Below are 5,565 nucleotides of genomic sequence, written 5' to 3'. Positions count from 1 at the left end.
TTTTTTTCTCTGCCTCTCGATGCATTTATTGCAGCTCATTCATGGTCAATAATCACCTTTAATTTGGTTTAATTATCTCCAAGAGTTGGTGCCCCGTGGTTTGGAGTTGCTGCTGAGAAAAGCTGATTTTAACAGGGCAAACGGAACAATTCTTTTATCTCTAAAATTTCTTTTAAAATTCTTTTAAAATTGTTTTCTTTTAAAATTCTTTAAAGTTTCTTTAAAAATTCTTTTATCTCTTAAAAAAAATAAAGTGGAAACTTACCTCGAACCAACCCAAACAACAGCTCTGACCTTTCCCAGGAGCTGTTGCCAAAACTTTTCTGGACAAAGCTTGACCTGGCAGCACCTGAATGGGGGAATTGTTTTGGGGTAAAAATAGGGGAATTTTGGGGTCCTGAACACCAATATTTTCTCCTTTTTTAGCACTGGAATGCTGTTTTTCAATTTAATTAATTTAAATAATTTCAGGTGCTTTTTTTTCCTGGATTTTTTTTTTTCACAGAAGTGGAGCTGTTTAATTTATTTAAATTAATTTCAGGTGTTTCTTTTCCCTGACAACGATCAGCTCTGCTCTGCTGCCATCGGAGAAATCTCTTCTTTGCAAATGGGTTTTGGATTTCCAACATTTATCAGATTTTTCCCATCCCAGAACAAATTTTTTGTCCCTGTTGGCTGTGAGAGAATAAAACCTCAGCAGGATTGATCCCAGCCCATGGGGAAGTTTTTTTTTTTTTCCCTTGATTGCTGTTTAATTAACAACAATTCACGCATTTGGAATGGCCCAGAGGGGATTTTTTTTTTTTTTCCAGCTCTCTGTGCTTTATTCCCGAGTCTGGGATGGGTTGATCCCTCAGAATTCCCTGAAATTTCAGAAAATTCACTTTGGGAAGCGGCCCTGGGTAATCCACAGACACAGAAGGGTCAGGGACAAATCTGGGACATTTCAGGCAGCGGGGAGAGAACAAAATTTCATCCGAAGGGGTTTTTATTTCTTTTTTTTTTTGAATTCCATAGAGAAACTGATAATGAAGCTCCCTGCTTCCCAAAGCGTTGCCATGGCAACAATCGGGATGCAGGGATGGATGGGAAGTGTCACCCTCGGGGGGGGGGAGTGGGGACAGCTGCTGCCTTTGGGGCACCTGGGATGGGGGTTCAGGTGGAAAAATGGGGTTAAAAAGTGAAATAATGGGGTTACAGGGGGAATAATGGGGTTACAGAGGGAATAATGGGGTTACAGGGGGAATAATGGGGTTACCGGGGGGATAATGGGGTTAAAGATGGAATAAAGTGGTGACAGATGGAATAATGAGGTTGCAGGTGAAGCAGAGATGGAATAAAAGGGTTTCAGGTGGAATTAAGGGGTTACAGATGGAATAATTGGGATACAGGTGGAATAAAGGGGTTACAGGGGGAATTAAGGGGTTACAGGTGGGACAATGGGGTTCCAGGGGGAATTAAGAATTTTAGGTGGAATAATGGGGTTCCAGGTGGATAAAATTGGGTTACAGATAGAATTAAGGGGTAACAGACGGAATAATGAGGTTACAGATGGGATAATGGGGTTCCAGGTGGAATAATAGGATTGCAGGTGGGAGAAAGGGATTAAAGGTGGAATTAAGGTGTTCCAGGGGGAGTAATGGGGTTAAAGGTGGAAAAATGGAGATACAGGTGGAATTAAGGGGTAACAGATGGAATAATGGGGTTACAGATGGGATAATGGGGTTACAGGTGGAAAAAAAATGGGTTCCAGGTGGAATTAAGGGGTAACAGATGGAATAATGGGGTTACAGATTGAATAAAGGGGTCACAGGTGGGATAATGGGGTTACAGGGGGAATAAAGGGATTAAAGGTGGAATAATGGGGATACAAGTGGGATAATGGGGTTCCAGGTGGAATAACATGGTTACAGGTGGAATAATGAAGTTGCAGGTGGAATAATGGGGTCATAGGGGGAATGAAGGGGTTAAAGGTGGAATTAAGGGGGTACAGGTGGAATAATAGGGTTACAGGTGGAATTTTTAGGTGGAAAAATGGGGTTCCAGGTAGAATTAAGGGGTTCCATGTGGAATGACGGGGCTCCAGATGGAATGAAAGGGTTTTAGAGATGGAATTAAGGGGTTACAGATGGGATAATGGGGTTCCAGGTGGAAAAATCGGGTTACAAGTGGAATTAAGGGAATGCAACAGTGAGGTTACAGATTGAATAAAGGGGTTCCAGCTGGGATAAGGTCGTTCCAGGTGGAATAAAGGGGGTTCCAGGTGGAATAAGGGGGTTCCAGGTGGAATAAAGGGGGTTCCAGGCAGAATAACGGGGTTCCAGGTGGGATAAAGGGGGTTCCAGGTGGAACAAAGGATTCCAGCTGGGATGAAGGGTCCCAGCTGAAGGACACCTTGCAGGGGAGCAGTGCCGATCCCAGCTCCTGCTCCATCCAGGGAGGAAGAGCCTCCCTGTGCTTCCCCCACCCCACAACACCCCCTGAGCTCTCTGATATTCCAGATTTTTATTTGTTGATTTTTTCCCCCCCACTCCTGAGAGGAGCTTTGGGATCAAACTCAGCACTTTAAACCGTTCTGTGAACCAGAGCCAGGTCCAGGAATCCAGGAGGATGAGGATCCAGTGGGATCCCATCCCAAATCCCAGCTGCGAGTGGCACCGTGCCACTCTGGGCTGTCACACAGTGCCACCGATGGGGACAAGGCAGGGGCCACTCGGAGCAGGTGAAACATCCAGGAACAGCTTTTTTCCCTGGGAATGGCTGTCAGGAAGCAGCAGGAGATGGAAAGGAGCCAGCCTGGAGCTGCTCAGGGCTGGAGCCAGGCCCGGGAGGCTCCCTGAGAGGGGCAGCAGCTTCTCCCTGGCTCTCGCTTTTCCAGCTTTTCCTCCTGTTAAAAACGCTGGAAAATTCCCTCCAAAGGCTGAAATTGCAGAGTTTGGAAGGGCTGAAGATCTCCTCTTTGCCTGCTTGCTGTGGGGTGAAAGATAGAAAATAAATCCGGGAATCAGAGCAGGGGAAACCCCTCCAGGATCAGAAATTGGGAATGTCCTGAGGGGTGTGATGGGTTTTCCTGGTTATCCCCCAGCCTGGCAGCATCCCTGCCCTCGTGTCCTTGATTGTCAGGGCTGGAATGGGGATCTGGGAGAAGCTCCTGGATCTCCTGCAGAGGCAGGAGCTGTCACAGAGCCAGGGGCTGGAGGCAGAGCAGATGGCGACCTGGTTTCCCAGGGTGGGAATCTTGGGAGCAGGATTTGGGATTCATCCCAGCCAGCTCAGCCCCTGCCTTTTGGAAAAACAAATCCTCACAGGCCTCAATTTGTAACCCTTAGGTCGGGGTTTGTGGCTTTGGGTGTGGGCACGTTGATCCATCAGGTGTTAAATCTCCAGGTGTTCCCAGAAAAACTCCTGGGAAAATGGCCCTTCCCTGGCCAGGCCCCTGTTCCACATCCCAGACCCTAAATCTGTATTCCAGACCCAAATGTCACATTCCAGACCCCAATTCCACCTTCCAGATCCCAATTCCATGGTCCAGCCTGGTCCTGGGATCCCAGAGCATTCTGTACTGGATCCAGAGCAGCCTGATCCTAACTCCCAGAGCAGCCTGACCATGGATCCAGAGCAGCCTGTCCTAAATCCCAGAGCAGCCTGTCCTAAATCCCAGAGCAGCCTGGTCCTGGATCCCAGAGCGTCCTTGTCCTGGGGTCTGGAGCATCTCTGATCCTGGAGGGCAGGGCATCCCTGCCCTTGGGTCAAGGCCATCTTTGTCCTGAAGTCCGGAGCATTCTTGACCCTGGGATCTGGAGCATCTCTGACCCTGGATCCCAGAGCAGCCTCGTCCTGGAGTCTGGAGCATCCTGGACCACAGGACATCCCTTTCCTGGGGTTAAAAACATCCTTGTCCTGGAATCCAGAGCAGCCTGACCATGGACTCCAGAGCATCCCTGATCCTGGTGCCCAGAACATCCTTGTCCCGGGCTCTGGAACATCCCTGACCCTGGATCCCACAGCGTCCTTGTCCTGGGATCCAGAGCACTTTTTTTGGGGTGCAGAGCCTGCCCATGGTTCCCACAGCAGCTGAGCCGTGCTGGGGGCAGCTGGGTGCCATCAGGAGCCTTTCCCAGAGCAGCAGCTGTCCCAGAGGAGCAGTACATTCCCAGAGGAGCATTCCCAGAGCAGCAGTGCATTCCCTGGCAGCAGCTGTCCCAGAGGAACAGTGAATTCCCAGACCAATGAATTCCTGGGAGGAGCAGTGCATTCCCAGAGCAGCATTCCCAGGACTAGCAGTGCATTCCCAGAGGAGCATTCCCAGAGCAGTGCATTTCCAGAGCGGCAGTGCATTCCCAGAGAAGCATTCCCAGAGGAGCAGTGCATTCCCAGAGCAGCATTCCCAGAGCAGCAGTGCATTCCCAGAGCAGCAGCGCATTCCCAGACCAATGAATTCCCGGAGGAGCAGTGAATTCCCAGAGCAGCATTCCCAGGACTAGCAGTGCATTCCCAGAGGAGCATTCCCAGAGCAGCAGTGCATTCCCAGAGCAGCAGTGCATTCCCAGAGCGGCAGTGCATTCCCAGAGCGGCATTCCCAGGACTAGCAGTGCATTCCCGGAGCAGCATTCCCAGAGCAGCATTCCCAGAGCGGCAGTGCATTCCCAGAGCGGCAGGGCATTCCCAGAGCGGCAGTGCATTCCCAGAGCGGCAGTGCATTCCCAGAGCAGCAGTGCATTCCCAGAGCAGCAGTGCATTCCCAGAGCAGCCTCCCCGCGGCAGAGGGCAGCAGCAGCCCGGGCACGGCGGGCGGCCGGAGACTTTGCCGCGGCTTTGGGGGCTCTGGGCCGCGGGATGGGCACCCCGGGATGGGGTTTGGGTTCCCAAGGGGGGATTTGTGGCAGGGGGAAACGCAGGGCCTGCAGCAGAACAGGGGCTGAGCTTCCCTGGGCTCGGATCTGTCCCCTCGTGTCCTAGGAGAGGTGTGGGCACAGCAGGATGTGATTCCTTTCCTTCCCTTTTCCTTCCCCTTCCCTTTTCTCCTTCTCCTTTTCCCCTTCCTTGTCATTTCCTTCTCTTTCCCTTTTCCCCTTGTCCTTTCCTTTTCTCCTTCTCTTTTCCTTCTCCCTTTCCTTTTCTCCTTCTCTTTTCCCTTTCCTTTCCCTTCCCTTCTCTTTTCCCTTTCCTTCTTCCTTTCCTTTCCTTTCCTTTCCTTTCCTTTCCTTTCCTTTCCTTTCCTTTCCTTTCCTTTCCTTTCCTTTCCTTTCCCTTTTTCCTTTCCTTTCCTTTCCTTTCCCTTTTTCCTTTCCCTTTTTCCTTTCCCCTTTCCTTTCCCTTTTTCCTTTCCCTTTTTCCTTTCCTTTCCTTTCCTTTCCTTTCCTTTCCTTTCCTTTCCTTTCCTTTCCTTTCCTTTCCTTTCCTTTCCCTTCTTTATAACCCAAAACTCCATAAAAGCAGAGCCAGAATTACCTCGTTCTCCTCGGGAAACGATTCCAGGTTTTATCTGCGGATAATAAAAGGCGATGATTGTTCCGTGTAGTTAAATATATATTTATTTTAATATATATTATTTAATCTTTATGG

Source organism: Melospiza melodia, chromosome 27, assembly GCF_035770615.1.
Source record: "Melospiza melodia melodia isolate bMelMel2 chromosome 27, bMelMel2.pri, whole genome shotgun sequence".
In the NCBI taxonomy this organism is placed as follows: domain Eukaryota; kingdom Metazoa; phylum Chordata; class Aves; order Passeriformes; family Passerellidae; genus Melospiza; species Melospiza melodia.
Note: the sequence above shows the minus strand (reverse complement) of the source record.